Source organism: Oncorhynchus nerka, linkage group LG11 (assembly GCF_034236695.1).
Source record: "Oncorhynchus nerka isolate Pitt River linkage group LG11, Oner_Uvic_2.0, whole genome shotgun sequence".
Classification (NCBI taxonomy): Eukaryota; Metazoa; Chordata; class Actinopteri; order Salmoniformes; family Salmonidae; genus Oncorhynchus; species Oncorhynchus nerka.
Window position 1 is genome coordinate 51,310,609 of NC_088406.1, and position 17,178 is coordinate 51,327,786.

A 17,178-nucleotide genomic window follows, 5' to 3' on the forward strand; every position below is an offset into this window, starting at 1 on the left:
AGAGAGAGATACAGAGAGAGAGAGACACACAGAGAGAGAGAGATACAGAGAGATACAGAGAGATACATAGAGACACAGAGAGATACAGAGAGACACAGAGATACAGAGAGATACAGAGAGAGATACAAACTAGAATGCTATTTGGCCCTACACAGAGAGTACACAGCGGCAGAATACCTGACCACTGTGACTGACCCAAAATTAAGGAAAGCTTTGACTATGTACAGACTCAGTGAGCATAGCCTTGCTATTGAGAAAGGCCGCCGTAGGCAGACATGGCTCTCAAGAGAAGACAGGCTATGTGCTCACTGCCCACAAAATGAGGTGGAAACTGAGCTGCACTTCCTAACCTCCTGCCCAATGTATGACCATATTAGAGAGACATATTTCCCCCAGATTACACAGATCCACAAAGAATTCGAAAACAAATCCAATTTTGAAAAACTCCCATATCTTTTGGGTGAAATTCCACAGTGTGCCATCACAGCAGCAATATTTGTGACCTGTTGCCACGAGAAAAGGGCAACCAGTGAAGAACAAACACCATTGTAAATACAACCCATATTTTTGCTTATTCATTTTATCTTGTGTCCTTTAACTATTTGTACATTGTATATATATATATATAATATGACATTTGTAATGTCTTTACTGTTTTGAAACTTCTGTATGTGTAATGTTTACTGTTAATTTTTTGTTGTTTTTCACTTTATATATTCACTTTGTATGTTGTCTACCTCACTTGCTTTGGCAATGTTAACACGTTTCCCATGCCAATAAAGCCCTTGAATTGAATTGAGATACAGAGAGAGAGATACACAGAGAGAGAGAGATACACAGAGAGAGAGAGAGAGAGAGATACACAGAGAGAGAGAGAGAGATACACACACAGAGAGAGAGAGAGAGAGATACACAGAGAGAGAGAGAGAGAGATACACAGAGAGAGAGAGAGAGATAAACAGAGAGAGAGAGAGAGAAACAGAGAGAGATACAGAGACAGAGATACAGAGAGAGACAGAGATACAGAGAGACAGAGATACAGAGAGACAGAGATACAGAGAGAGACAGAGATACAGAGATACAGAGAGAGAGATACAGAGAGAGACAGACAGATACAGAGATACAGAGAGAGACATAGATACAGAGATACAGAGAGAGAGATACAGAGAGAGAGAGAGAGAGAGAGAGAGAGATACACAGAGAGAGATACACAGAGAGAGAGAGAGAGATACACAGAGAGAGAGAGAGAGAGAGAGAGAGATACACAGAGAGAGAGAGAGGGAGATACAGAGAGAGATACACAGAGAGAGAGAGAGGGAGATACAGAGAGAGAGAGAGGGAGATACAGAGAGAGAGAGAGAGAGGGAGATACAGAGAGAGACAGAGATACAGAGAGAGAGAGAGAGAGGGAGATACAGAGAGAGACAGAGATACAGAGAGAGAGATACAGAGATACAGAGAGAGACAGAGATACAGAGATACAGAGAGAGACAGAGATACAGAGATACAGAGAGAGACAGAGATACAGAGATACAGAGAGAGACAGAGATACAGAGATACAGAGAGAGACAGAGATACAGAGAGAGAGAGAGAGAGATACAGAGAGAGACAGAGATACAGAGATACAGAGAGAGACAGATACAGAAAGAGAGAGAGATACAGAGAGAGAGAGAGAGGAGATACAGAGAGAGAGAGATACAGAGAGAGACAGAGATACAGAGAGAGATACAGAGATACAGAGAGACAGAGATACAGAGATACAGAGAGACAGAGATACAGAGATACAGAGAGAGACAGAGATACAGAGATACAGAGAGAGACAGAGATACAGAGAGAGACAGAGATACAGAGATACAGAGAGAGACAGATACAGAGATACAGAGAGAGACAGAGAGGAGAGAGAGAGATACAGAGAGAGAGAGAGATACAGAGAGAGAGAGAGATACAGAGAGAGAGATACAGAGAGAGAGATACAGAGAGAGAGAGAGAGAGAGAGAGATACACAGAGAGAGAGAGAGAGAGAGAGAGGGAGATACAGAGAGAGAGAGAGAGAGAGATACAGAGAGAGAGATACAGAGAGAGAGAGAGAGATACAGAGAGAGAGAGAGAGAGATACAGAGAGAGAGAGATAGAGAGAGATACAGAGAGAGAGATACAGAGAGAGAGATACAGAGAGAGAGAGAGAGAGAGAGAGAGAGAGAGAGAGAGAGAGAGAGAGAGAGAGAGAGAGGGAGATACAGAGAGAGAGAGAGAGAGAGAGGGAGATACAGAGAGAGAGAGAGATACAGATACAGAGAGAGAGAGAGAGAGGGGGAGATACAGAGAGAGAGAGAGAGAGAGAGAGATACAGAGAGAGAGAGAGAGAGAGGGAGATACAGAGAGAGAGAGAGAGGGAGATACAGAGAGGGAGATACAGAGAGAGAGAGAGAGGGAGATACAGAGAGAGAGAGAGGGAGATACAGAGAGGGAGATACAGAGAGAGAGAGAGAGGGAGATACAGAGAGAGAGAGAGAGGGAGATACAGAGAGAGAGATACAGAGAGAGAGAGAGAGGGAGATACAGAGAGAGAGAGGAGGGAGAGGGAGATACAGAGAGAGATACAGCGAGATACACAGAGAGAGAGGGGGGTACAGCGTTGAGCTGGAGGTAATTAAGAACACATCCCCACCACTCCCTCCCAACTACTACTTCCTTGTGTTCCCTCCTCATTTCCATCCGCTACCACACAAACTGGCCCCAAGACTGAACCCCCACAAAATCCTTCGCTCTGCCCTTCCCCCTTCTTTCCCTTGAACCCTCATGTCTCCTTTCTCTCGCTCCCCCCCTCTCTCTCTCCCTCTCCTGTGGTCGGTTCAGTATGTAGCTTATGGGATCAGTTGGTATTCAGCCTCAGGTCTCGGCTTGCCAGAAATGGGGGGAGCGAGCGAGCGAGAGAGCGAGGCACAAGAAAGGGGGCTAAGCCACAGACAGGGTGAAGAGAGAGAGAGAGATGAAGGGAGAGGACAGGCCAGAGACATGGGAAATAGTGGTGTAGGGGAACTCGCGAAATATGATCCTCTACGTTTTCACAGTCAATCTCAAAACAGAACATGTTGAATTGAATCGAAGGCTTTTGGCATCCCGCTCACTCCCAAGCTACCTATTCAAGCCAGTATGCAAACGCTGTCACTAGACAAACAAATTGGCCCCGGTTAACACCTCCACCCTGACCCAACAGAGGTGGAGACAATTGCAGTGCTCTGTGGCAGCAGGCCACCACATCATGACCAAGCACAGAAGGTACTCACAGAGATGGATGAGAACATGAAAACACTGAGGTAAGCCTCTGCATTATTTATGCAGTAGTCAGACAGCTGATGGGCTGTCTGTGCATCTGTCTCTACCCGCGCTCATGCGCCTGCCCCTCTGCGTGCCCCTGCCTGCATCCGTCCGTGTGCATGCCCCATGCCCCTCTCTCTCTCTGCCCCTGCCTCTCTCTCTCTGCCCCTGCCTCCCTGCCTCTCTCTCTCTGCCCCTGCCTCCCTCTCTGCGCCTGCCTCCCTTCCTGCGCCTGCCTCTCCCTGCCTCCCTCTTCCTCCCTCTCTGCGCCTGCCTCTCTCTCTCCCTCCCTCCCTCCCTCCCTCCCTGCGCCTGCCTCTCTCTCTCCCTCTCCCTCCCTGCGCCTGCCTCTCTCCCTCCCTCTCTCTTCCTCCCTCTCTCTCCCTCCCTCTCTGCGCCTGCCTCTCTCCCTCCTCCATGCGCCTGCCTCTCTTCCTCCCTCTCTGCGCCTGCCTCTCCCTCCCTGCGCCTGCCTCTCTCCCTCCCTCCCTGCCTCCCTCCCTGCCTCCTCTCTCTCTCTCTCTCTCTCTCTCCGCCTGCCTGCCTGCCTGCCTCCCGCTCTCTCTCTCTCGCCTGCCTGCCTGCCTCTCTCTCCCTCCCTCCCTCCCTCCCTGCGCCTGCCTCTCTCCCTCCCTCTCCCTCCCTGCGCCTGCCTCTCTTCCTCCCTCCATGCGCCTGCCTCTCTTCCTCCTCCATGCGCCTGCCTCTCCTCCATCGCCTGCCTCTCTTCCTCCCTCCATGCGCCTGCCTCTCTCTCTCTCTCTCTCTCTCTCTCTCTCTCCTGCTCTCTCCCGCTCTCTCTCTGCTCCCCTCTCTCTGCCTCCCGCTCTCTCTCTCTGCTGCCTCCCTCTCTCTGCGCCTCTGCCAGCCTCCCTGCTCAGCCTGCCTCCCTCTCTCCGCCTGCCTCCCTCTCTCCTCTCTGCGCCTGCCTCCCTCTCTCCTCTCTGCTCCCTCTCTCTCTGCGCCTGCCTCCCTCTCTGCGCCTGCCTCGCTCTCTGCGCCTGCCTCCTCTCTGCGCCTGCCTCCCTCTCTCGCTCTCTGCGCCTGCCTCCCTCTCTCGCTCTCTGCGCCTGCCTCCCTCTCTCGCTCTCTGCGCCTGCCTCCCTCTCTCGCTCTCTGCGCCTGCCTCCCTCTCTCTCTCGCTCTCTGCGCCTGCCTCCCTCTCTCGCTCTCTGCGCCTGCCTCCCTCTCTCGCTCTCTGCGCCTGCCTCCCTCTCTCTCTCTCTGCGCCTGCCTCCCTCCCTCTCTCTCTCTCTCTCTGCGCCTGCCTCCCTCCCTCTCTCTCTGCGCCTGCCTCCCTCCCTCTCTCTCTGCGCCTGCCTCCCTCCCTCTCTCTGCGCCTGCCTCCCTCCCTCTCTGCGCCTGCCTCCCCTCTCTCGCTCTCTGCGCCTGCCTCCCTCTCTCGCTCTCTGCGCCTGCCTCCCTCTCTCGCTCTCTGCGCCTGCCTCCCTCTCTCGCTCTCTGCGCCTGCCTCCCTCTCTCGCTCTCTGCGCCTGCCTCCCTCTCTCGCTCTCTGCGCCTGCCTCCCTCTCTCGCTCTCTGCGCCTGCCTCCCTCTCTCGCTCTCTGCGCCTGCCTCCCTCTCTCTCGCTCTGCGCCTGCCTCCCTCTCTCTCGCTCTGCGCCTGCCTCCCTCTCTCGCTCTCTCTGCGCCTGCCTCCCTCTCTCTCTCTGCGCCTGCCTCCCTCTCTCTCTGCGCCTGCCTCCCTCTCTCGCTCTCTGCGCCTGCCTCCCTCTCTCTCTCTCTGCGCCTGCCTCCCTCTCTCTCTCTGCGCCTGCCTCCCTCTCTCTCTGCGCCTGCCTCCCTCTCTCGCTCTGCGCCTGCCTCCCTCTCTCTCTGCCTCCTGCCTCCCTCTCTCTCTGCGCCTGCCTCCTCTCTCTCGCTGCGCCTGCCTCCTCTCTCTCTCTCTGCGCCTGCCTCCCTCTCTCTCTCTCTGCGCCTGCCTCCCTCTCTCTCTGCGCCTGCCTCCCTCTCTCTCTGCGCCTGCCTCCCTCTCTCTCTGCGCCTGCCTCCCTCTCTCTCTGCGCCTGCCTCCCTCTCTCTCTGCGCCTGCCTCCCTCTCTCTCTGCGCCTGCCTCCCTCTCTCTGCGCCTGCCTCTCTCTCTGCGCCTGCCTGCCTCTCTGCGCCTGCCTCTCTCTCTGCGCCTGCCTCCGTGTGTGTCCTCCACCCCTACCACTGTGGGATCACCCCCATGTAAACATGTTCAAACAGACCAAGCTCGTCTCCAAACAAAGCTGCCGGTTTGCTCTAACATGACAAAAACAGGAAATACAACTCTAAAAACACCCGTGTACACAAGAGCCTAAATGATTCAGGGAGTAAATAAGGCTATCAAATTCAACCACACAAGGTTCAAATCTCCACGGTGGCGGTGGGAGAGTGCGTTCATTTCTGGCTGTGACACACAAACGGGCACAAAACGTCACAAGTTTTCCACTGGCTTATAGGTGTGAGAAGCATTTGGCTCAGGCCTGCCCTTGTGATCGCCTCGGAGGGCAAGACGATCATTACACCCAGGCAGCGCACGCACGCACACACACACACACAGGGAGAGGTTCCCTTCAAAGCATCTGTGACACGTGTAGTTTACGAGACGTCTTTTTATGTGTTGTGGAAACAGACACACTTTTACCCCCACACCCCTTACTATTCATTACCCTCTCTGTATCGCCCCCCACACTCTCCTTTTCCCTCTGTCTCTCACTCTTCTTCCCTTCCCTGCTTTCTCTACACCTCCTTGACGCTTCTGTACAGACTCGTCACCTCTCTCGGGCAGCCAGATGGACAGAGTAAGAGAGAGAAACAAACATACCGCCCAGGGCTCAATGGGTGGGCGTTGCCACACACACGCACATTCATGGTACACAGGAAAACCTGTGACGGCTGTAGATGAATGCAATCAAAGCTACCCGCAATCACCACTTAGTGAGGTGGTTAGCATCAAGTGTTTTAGAAATGCAGACCTGGAAAACATTAGGAACAGGTGTCACATCTCAGGCGAAGAGTGGCAATAGTGGAGAACCCCCCCCCTCTCTCACACACACACACACACACACACACACACACACACACACACGTTCTTGAAGCGGCCCTTTCCAGAGGCAGGGTGACAGCTGCAGCAAGGAGGCAGTACACTAGAGAGAAGAGCATCGGGTTGGGAAAGAAAATCCATATCTCCCTCCCCTTTTTCTCTCAAAGACATTTGCCCGTTTTTGTTTGTTCTCACGCCAGAAGCCAGACACTCAAAAGCAAATATTGACTGTGGGCAGCCTGGGCCCAGCCTCTGTGCTTCTAGACCACATCACCGTGGACTCCCAACTCAAAAAGGCTGGATTCAGTGTCCAAAGCCACAGTGCAACCACTCCAGCCTGTTACTCTTGTGTTGAACAAAAATCACTGCTATGGAAAGAGAGCCCCAAATCTTTTTAGCTAAAACGTCCATGTTTCTTTACAGACACAGCCCTGGGTGTTAAACAGCAAGGTGACCATACCAAAAAAAGCCTAATACCTATTCAGTCCTTGCAGAGCTAAGGGTTTAGGGTGGTTGGGGTAGATCTGAAATTGGGCATCAGTTCCAGGTATGGTGAAGCTGCCATGGCATAGAGACACCCAGATGGCAATAGGGTCTGTCTGGACAGTCCATCCCTGAGGAGCCCAGCACCAGGCCATCTGTCTGGCCAACGGAGCCATGGTGTGCCATGCCAAACTGGAGAAACAGACAAGGCAATGACAGGGAACCCAGGTCCTAATATGACTAGAACTCCTCTCCAACTGAGGTTTACACCCTGGCCCATAAATACTCACTTGTATAGCTCTTTGGCTTCAATTGCTTGCTCAATGTTAGAAATTGGTGTCAGAAGTAAATCTGAGGAGACATAGATGCTATAGATGCTGACGAATGTTCGTGCCTGCCCAACCCTACCGGGTCTGTGGAATTCTAGGCGGTCCACAACTCTCTCTCCCCAGCCCCACTTTCAAAAACAGAGTTTTGGCATGACTAAGCAAGCAGCCCCACTTTCAAGCAGGGCAACCCCTTTCTGCCAGTAAATCGTTCTCCCCCGTTCCCAGTCTCTCCCTCTTTCTCCTCATCCCCATTCTCTCGCTCTCTCTCTCCTGTCAGATTATCCCTCATTGGGCTTGTTATATGCTCCTCATTAGTATCGGTTGGCGTGGAGGAGAGAGGGAGCTGAGATAGATGTTGGGGAAAGAAAGAGAGCGATGTGAAGCACGTCCTGGGCCACAAGGCTGACCCGGATTCCGGCGTGACTCTGCAGAGAAGCCTTGCCAGGCCTCGCTCAGACGTAACACACAGTGACAGACCCCTGCTACTGAATCACCCTCCAAGCCTCTGCTCCTTCCATCAGATGCCCACAATGTCGGATTGGGCTAACAATGCTGGGTTGGGCTGGGTATGCTAACTTCTTTGGCAATAATCATAGGCAGTCCTAATGTGTGCGCGGTTCAGTTTGTGTACAGCACTACCACGCTTTACCCTGGCAACCGTACAAAAGGAGTGGTCTAAATACAACAACAACAACAAAAAGAATGCAAACAACGTGGTGGAATGCGAATGTATTTATTAACCTTGGGCCCGTCACGGCGAGGAAAACCAGCGACGCGATGAGGCTGGGGCTCCATGCTGTATACTGGCTCCCAGGGCCGATGCGACCCCACAGGGTCCGCTCTAGTGGGGCTAAATAAACCTGTCTGCCTGCGTGCGTGCGTGCGTGCGTGTAGGAACCAACGGGGAGGCTCACTTCAAAACCACATCAGGGCTCGTCACTAGTGTGTTTACAACCAGGAAACAACCAGACAACATGGGCACATAACATATTATGAACACACACAAACCGCACACACAAACCGTGCACACACAAGCAAACTAAAAAAAGGGAAGTTAGACAAGAACGCATCGGTAATGAAAAAACATTGGCTTGGGGAAGAGGATTAAAAGCACTAAGCTTGGCGTTTTGGCAGGAGTCCCTGAGGGTGTTCTAAGTGGGTTAAAGCACATCCCTAATCTCTTCTTCTACTCGGTGTCTGCCACGACTTACCTAGAATAGGAGTCCACTACAGGGGGTCCGGATTCGATTAATTATGTGTAAAGACACCTAGATACACACTTTGACAAGCACACACAGAGAAACATGGGCACACACCGCCTTGCCCCCGAGGGCTTACGGGTTTTTACTATGGCCTAATCTTCCTCTCTCACACCTAGCCTAATATGTGGGAGCTGAGGAAGGCTACTCCCTCAAGTTGAAACACACACATATACAGACACCCCAACTTAGTCTTTGAAGACAAATACGTGAGAGACTAATCACAACACACACAGAGAGAGCGAGAGAGCGAGAGAGCGAGACACCTCTCTCCTGGTAACCGGAGGATATACTGTAACTATAGTGCTGCTATACAGCTGCCTTGGTTACATGTAAACAAAATAATAATAATAATAATAATACAAATCTGGCCACAGAGCAGCAGACTGGGCTTGCCTGCCAAAGCAAACTGAGTACAGCAGGACTATTGAGAATGAACTGAATCACTGGAGTAGAGAGGCACAGTGCAAACGGAAATGATAGCGAGAGATGAAGAATGCAACAAGGCATTAAACCAAGCAAACAGTGTTAAAAGCCCTCCCCTGGCACAGCACAGCTTAAGCAGTAAGATACACACCTCTCCCTTATCCTAGCCAAGTGAACAGAGGCAGGTGTTGAGCTCAGGTGGACGGTCACAGTTTATTCAGACGGTGTTATACAGTCTTTGGTGAAAGATACACAGGATTTTTCCAATGCAGTGCAGCATTGTGTGTGTGTGTGTATACACTTCCAGCTTGTATGCTCTTACACAAAGCCCTTCTCTGGCAGGCTAATGTAGAGACAGAACTCCCACCCAGAGCTGTCAACACCTACCCTTCAGTGTCGATTTCCCTTCAAATTAAACTAATCTCTGCAGCGTGTGTTTCTAATGATTATTGATGTCTGCTTGCAGCATCAATCAAAGGGAAGGTTCTATGTCCTGATAGAAATCCTAGAGCTTTCTCAGGCATCTCTAAAAACGGAATTCGGTCATTAATAGCCCAGCAAAGATGTGTCACTGATGCAATAAAACCGTGTCTTTAACCAAGGGTTTTCCCGGCAGGCAGGAGAGAGATGCAGTGGGGAACCATACTAATTTATCAGAGCATGCTCCTCAGCTCTACGCTCACAGTCATCAAGTTATCCAATACCAATGTAGAACATGCAAAATATAGCGTGAGTCTCGGGTGCGGTGGCACCACACGAGATGCTCTTGCAAAGACACACGTCCACGTCCCACTGAACAGCAGCACGTAGGCTGACCTCTGTGAAACCATGACTAATGAGTGAGAAAAGAGAGAAGCGAGGGGGGGGGTCAGGGAAAGAGAGAAGGAGAAGAAAAAGAGCGACACTGCCTAGTGCCTGGAGGCTCTTCATGGGGCTGCCAACATTCCAATAGAAGACAGGCTTGGGAACCACTGGAAAAACACACTAGGGTGTGAATGTGAATATATACCGTATAGCGGGGTATTTTGGAAAAAGCCACGGGATGGTTTTTCAATACCATTAATAGCGTTGAAACAGTTTATTCTTTTTTTTTTTTTTTTTTTTTATACATTGGGATATTTGTGGCTACTTTAAGTAAATACCTGCAGTCAATGTGCAATACATTAGGAGATAAAGAACATTGCGTTCTTCATTTCATCGGTCACATTATTATCCAGAGACTGGAGCCTTGTGAGTCACTCACTGTCGTGCAGCAGGCGCCAGGCAATGTACTTACAGTATAGAAATCACAACTAAATGTTTGCCAGCTAGACATCTTCTAACTATTAAGCTAACTCTCTAAAATGTGATAAATTCTCTGCAGTTGTGCATCTGGTTTGCTAATAAAGTAGCTAGTTAGCCATCTAGCTAAGTGGGTAGCTTCTTCAAAAACCAAGCATTCGCTTAACAGATAATCCACACCTGGATCAAGAGCCTTGCTGGCTAATATTTGAGTTGTGCGTGCAGCAAACAGATGTAGCATTTTTTTTAAATGTACTTTTATATTTTAGGTCAGAAACTGAAACAAAATGTTTGCAATGTGCTCATTAGCATTGGTGTGTATTCATGGATGCCAAGGGAAGCCAGGCTTGCCCTCAAAAATTATTTGGTTTTTATAAACATACAATTTATCTTTCGTCATTTTCCTTCAATTCTGAATGTACCTCACCTTAGAAAGCATCCGAGCGAGCGAAACAGTGCCCCCCGTCTCTACGTGCAGGCCATCTGATGCCGTCTGGTCCAAACGAGTGACGTTGTTGCCGCACGTAGCTTTGAATGGAATGCCAGGTAAGCCAGTGAGCATTTGGCCTTCCTTGATAAAAAAAACAACATTTTTTTAAGTATTAAAAAAAATTCAGGATTCGGCATTGAGCTAAACTGAGCGAGCGCAACTGTGAAAGGTCCTTGCGCACCATTTTTTATTTTTTTTTAAGTGTCAATGGAAGCCAGTTTGGATTTTGCCATCACTCCTATCAAATCGCATTGACAGCATACGTCATTGACAGAAACAACTTGAATTGTTGCATCTAATTGTGTTGTCTTTAGGTGTGCTAGCTAGCTAGCTAAAAGTGTCCCTTTCCTAAATTAGCCATGGATGGAGATAGGGATTTGGACTTTTGCTTTTACTTAACTCTTCATTCTGGTTAATGATAATGGCAGTTCTGATCCAACCATTAATTCATACATTGGTAGTGCTCCTGGCCTTCGAGGATGGAAGTTCAATATGAAGCTAGACGTAGATGGCTAATGTTAACTAGCTAACGTTACCCATGAATGGAAGTTAGGCTAGCAAGCAAGACTTTTTGCCAGGTAGTCTAGGAAAACAAAAAATAAAAGTGTGTACTGCATGACAGGCTGATAGACGTTTCGTCAACATGAAAGAGGATGGCATTGGAGTTTTTCTACAAGTAGAGTGAGTAAACATTTTTCTACTTGTACACACACCGAAATCAGAACCATGGACAGCCACATATTTAGCTTATGGTTGTTTGGACTAAAATTGTTTTTGGTATCTTTTAGTTGTCACTGTATTAGACTAAGCAGAGGTGATTAGATGATGTTGAAATGTTGAAGTTGAAATGGTGCTGGAATAGTGGAGGCAGCTCCCGTTTTCTTCGTGACTTGCGGTAACTCTGTTGTTCTAAATCAGTAGTTGTTTAGTGGTCCGAAAATGTTGGACACAATAACATGCTTGACCATGCTGTAGGTCAAGTAGCTGTTTGTTACATGCCATATGCTTTGTGGAATAAAAAAGGACAGCGGTTGCTATCCGGTTTTGTGATAAAACAAAATATGTGGTTGAATTTATTCTGCTACTGTGTCTTAGTGTCTCAGCCTTACTTATCCCGGTCGCAAAGCATTTGAATTAACAGGTTATAGAGCAAACAGCGTGATTATCATAACACCACTACTGCTCGTTAGCATTCTCTGACGATTCCTTTGTACTTGTTAGAAACTTGTTAGCAGAATGTTGAAAAAATGCTAAGTGGCTAACATTAGCTTGCAAGATCAACCTTCGTGGTAACAGCAGCAGAGCCAATCCCCTCCTGGATTAAGATCCCTGCTGCAAACTGCATTTTGAGATATTTGAATAACTTTATGAGCTGGGTTATCGGTCCTAGTGGTAAATGTTTGCATGCGCTTGTTAACATTTACCGAGCAACAGCTATGAGAATTCCTTAGTACTTGTTAGCATTTTGGTAATTTAAGTTTTTGTTGGGGTTCTTTTTTTTACATAAAAATAATAGCACCCCCTTGTGTGCACTACAGGTAATACCGTATATCCCGAGATGGCTCAGGAGCGATATGCAGGTACAGATGTATGGATATCACCCAACCCTAGTGTGTATGTTAGGGAGTGACCTTAATGTGCAAAAGGGGTTGTAAAAGAGAACTGCATGAAAGTAAATGTGAATGCACGCAAGTGTGTGAGTTAAGTGTTTGTGTAGAGTGAATTCATGCAACTTTGAGAGGGCAAAACTGAGTGGATGATGCCTAAGTGGCGAGGGAGCTGAGTATTTGTGCTGCTGTAAGTGGGTCAAGCCCGCTTCATTTAGGGGTGGGGTAATGGAAGTGACCTTCAACAGAGTGTGTCACTTGGTTACTGTGATACAGTGCATGTATTGTCTGTTTCTCTGTGTCCTGTCCTCACCCTTTTCAGAGTGCTCCCATTCAGCCAAATAGGAAGGGATTCACTGAATTGCCCTGCTAAACCAAGCACATGTCCTTTCCCTGGTTGTCTCCTGAGAGGGAGAGGGTAACAGCACATCTCCTCCACACTCTCATGCAAGTCCCTCACATTTTTCCCTAGGGGTTCTTACACATTCACTTGCTCTCTCTTCCTCCAAGGTGTCTTTCCTGGCTAGACTGTCTTCGTTTCCCCACTAGGGTGAGGCACCACATGGGCAACGTTTACGGAACCAGACCGGTAATCTTTTAGAGCTGAACCAAAGAGTGGGGAAAGATGGATGAGCACTAGACTAGAGTGAAAGGAGGAGATACACAGTGCTTTGCTGGCCATCTTTTCATTTTTATATTGCAGGGTAGGGGTGTAACCGTTCAGTACGTATTGTGGTTTTTGGGTCACAGTTCGGTGGGGAAATGAAATGGCAACAGTTACTGCAATTCATTTTTGCTTCTTTGGCAAAAGACACAAACCAAGCCTCCCGAGTGGCGTGGTGGTCTAAGGCACTGCATCGCTGCGTTACTACAGGTCCTGGTTCGAGTCCAGGCTGTGTCGCAACCAGCCACTACCGGGTGACCCATGGGGCGGCGCACAATTGGCCCAGCATCGTCCGGGTTAGGGGAGGGTTTGGCCGGCAGGGATGTTGTTGTCCCATTGCGCTCTAGCGACTCCTGTGTCGGGCCGGGCACAATGCACGCTGACACGGTCGCCAGGTGTAGTGTTGTGTTTCGGAGGATGCACCGCTCTCGACCCTCACCACTCCCGAGTCCGTACGGAAGTTGCAGTGACAAGACTAACCACCAATTGGATACCACGAAATTGGTGAGAGAAAGGGGTAAAAGTTGTTTATTTTATTATAAAAACAAATAAAAGACACAAACCCAAACCATTTGTGGCCCAAGTCCAGCTTCTGTGACAACATTTCCTGTCACAACAGACAATGCTATGTTGGGCCTCTCAAGTAAAGGTTTTCAGGGGTCCAAAGTTGGACCCATTCCGAAATGGACTTGGGGCTTTCCCACCCGGACCCAATATGTATCATTTGTTTTTTTAATCTAAAGACCCGTTCTAAACGGGCCCGAGGATAACTAGATCAGTTCTGAATAGATCTGGTCGGATTCAGACCCGGTTCGAGTGAGGGAAGCAGCAGCAGTCAATTTGTAAACGACTTTATTAACCGGAGGTGATAAAGCGCAAGAGAGACGCTCTAGCAGGCGGAGGAGGAGCTTTGCAGTGTGTGTACTGTGAGTGAGTGACACGGGGAGGGAGCATGGGAGACAGCAACCAACAATAGACTAACTTCTGGCTTGCCAACGCTAGGTTGTTTATCATCCAATATGACTACGAAGTAGTGGTCTTTTTTTAGAATGTAGCTTCCATCAATGTAATTGTCTGCTTGATTTACAATCCCCCATATATTTTAAATCATTCTCTCTACTATTATTCTGACATTTCACGTTCTTAAAATAATGTGGCGATCCTAACTGACCTAAGACAGGGACATTTTTACTAGGATTACATGTCAGGAATTGTGAAAAACTGAGTTTAAATGTATTTGGCAGAGGTGTATGTAAACCGACTTATACAACTGTATATTTTGATTTTAATCCCATCCTTCAGCTACCCTCAACCCCTGCCATTTTCTCTGAAGACCATCCAGTTGGATTGCAATTTGCATATATTTTTTTAAATGGGCTGTTTCACAAAAGTTCTGAACCTATATACATTTTACAGACAGTATATTTTACGTTAGGTATATTTTGTTTGTTTTTAAGTCCCACCCTTCAGCTACACTCAACCCCTCCCATCTAGCTCCATTTTTTATTTATATTTGCCATGTATTTTTCAAAAGTCTTGGAACTTTCCTAATCTCATAGTTTCTACAGATTGTAAATCAAAAGATAATCATTTTTGCTAAAAGTATTATTGAACGATTGACTGACTTTTCAAAAATCACCCAGCAGTGCTATTTGCAGAGTTAGCACCAGGTAAATGTTTCAATTCTTCAGCCATTCCTGGACCTGCGACCAAAAACAAGCTATATATGGACAGTACCAAAACTAACGATCAAATGATTCTGTCTAATCGCAGCAAAATCTGCAGAGCTGGGATGGTTGTATCCCCAATACAGTGGGGCAAAAAAAGTATTTATTCAGCCACCAATTCTCAAGTTCTCCCACTTAAAAAAATGAGAGGCCTGTAATTTTCATCATAGGTACACTTCAACTATGACAGACAAAATGAGAGAAAAAAATCCAGAAAATCACATTGTAGGATTTTTAATGAATTTATTTACAAATTATGGTGGAAAATAAGTATTTGGTCACCTACAAACAAGCAGGACCTTTCTGAGGGTCTCCTCCACTCTACAGACCTGTTTGAACTTGTTATTTAAAAGACACCTGTCCACAACTTGTCACTCCACTATGGCCACCAAAGAGCTGTCAAAGGACACCAAAACAAAATTGTACCTGTTTGAACTTGTTATCATGGTTTGAAGAAATCAACTGTGGGAGCAATTATTAGGAAATGGAAGACATACAAGACCACTGATAATCTCCCTCGATCTGGGGCTCCACGCAAGATCTCACCCCGTGGGGTCAAAATAATCACAAGAATGGTGAGCAAAAATCCAAGAACCACACGGGGGGGACCTAGTGAATGACCTGCAGAGAGCTAGGACCAAAGTAACAAAGCCTACCATCAGTAACACACTACGCCGCCAGGGACTCAAATCATGCAGTGCCAGACGTGTCCCCCTGCTTAAGCCAGTACATGTCCAGGCACATCTGAAGTTTGCTAGAGAGCATTTGGATGATCCAGAAGATTGGGAGAATGTCATATGGTCAGATGAAACCAAAATAGAACTTTTTGGTAAAAACTCAACTCGTCGTGTTTGGAGGACAAAGAATGCTGAGTTGCATCCAAAGAACACCATACCTACTGTGAAGCATGGGGGTGGAAACATCATGCTTTGGGGCTGTTTTTCTGCAAAGGGACCAGGACGACTGATCCGTGTAAAGGAAAGAATGAATGGGGCCATGTATCGTGAGATTTTGAGTGAAAACCTCCTTCCAATCAGCAAGGGCATTGAAGATGAAACGTGGCTGGGTCTTTCAGCATGACAATGATCCCAAACACACCGCCCGGGCAACGAAGGAGTGGCTTCGTAAGAAGCATATCAAGGTCCTGGAGTGGCCTAGCCAGTCTCCAGATCTCAACCCCATTGAAAATCTTTGGAGGGAGTTGAAAGTCCGTGTTGCCCAGCAACAGCCCCAAAACATCACTGCTCTAGAGGAGATCTGCATGGAGGAATGGGCCAAAATACCAGCAACAGTGTGTGAAAACCTTGTAAAGACTTACAGAAAACGTTTGACCTCTGTCATTGCCAACATAGTTAATGTTTTATCGACAACTCTGTCTGTCTATCGTCATTGCAATCTACTGTGAAGCCTAAATGATCCAAAACTGGAAATTTAAACGATGATGGGGGATCCTCAAACCAGAATTGATCAACCTAACCACTCACCATCGTAAAATCGAACAGAACTAGTTCCCGGGTGTGTCTCACCAAAGGATAGTTTGAAATGTGCCAGTTAAGATTAGAATTTTGATTACAACGTGCGTATGTAGCTGTTTTAACGGAATAGCCTACAATGTTTTTCAGATGAGATTTAGGCAATGGCATACAATACAGCGTAGGCATAGCCTACAGCCCTAGTGTTGTTGTTATATATATATATTATAACATTTTTATTTTATGTATTCATTCGGGTCCACAGTGTAGACCGAACCGAGATCCCTGTGCCGAACAATTCGGTAGGAATACGTGTACCATTAAACCCCTACAGTAGGAGGCAGTTTGGTCTCTGGGCTGGCTACAGACAACCTTTTCACCTCCTTTCATCCCCCGCCCCTCTCCGCCCACCCATCTCTCTCTCAGTCTGGGGCTATCAGTCAATCCATCTCTCCCTTTATAACAAGGCCTACTGTTCTAGAGAGAAAACACAACTTCCCTCTCTCGCCATCACTCCCAGGCCCACTCCTGTGGGCCAGGAACAAAGTTGTCAACAGTGCACACTTATTTCTCACACACACACCTAGACATTTGTTATCATTAGTGTAGCACCATTGGTCCAGGGAGACATGCAAAACACACATCATTAGGAGAACAGCTCTACCCACCAAAATAACAACTTATAGCCTACGTCTCTCTCAGAAACCCCCTTCTGTCTCCTTAACACACAATGGTCTTATATCCATAGCTATTGCAGCACTCCATCCCACAAAATCAGATTTAGAAATGGGGAAGAAAAATGCTAATAGTGATACAGTACAGTAGAATCAGGCCAAATGGCATTCATGGAATGGCCAAGTACTACACTCAATTAGCATTAAAACAATGACTACTGTTGAGACAGGATCTGAGTTATGGGGAGGTGGACTGGACTGCACAAACGCATACAGGGTGGGAGGGACCTTCGCATGTCTCTAGACACATTCCAGAGCAAAAGAAAGAGGGAAAATAAAGAAAAGCAGACAGACAGACATGGGTTTGACTGGCCAGCTCCCAAATGGAAACATCCTTAGAGACAGAGGAAGTGGAAT

General features: G+C 47.8%; 1 protein-coding gene across 4 annotated transcripts in view; it reads right to left on the bottom strand.

Annotated features, from left to right (window-relative positions):
• Positions 1-17,178, bottom strand: part of LOC115137097 (signal-induced proliferation-associated 1-like protein 3) — a 101,101-nt gene that overhangs the window by 74,177 nt on the left and 9,746 nt on the right. For 2 of the 4 annotated variants that reach the window (XM_029673148.2, XM_029673145.2), the window contains exon 2: positions 10,555-10,698. The exons of the other annotated variants lie outside the window; for them this stretch is intronic. The gene's annotated coding sequence lies outside the window, so the exon portion shown is untranslated. The remainder of the gene's footprint in view (positions 1-10,554; positions 10,699-17,178) is intronic. 4 annotated transcript variants of the gene reach the window in all.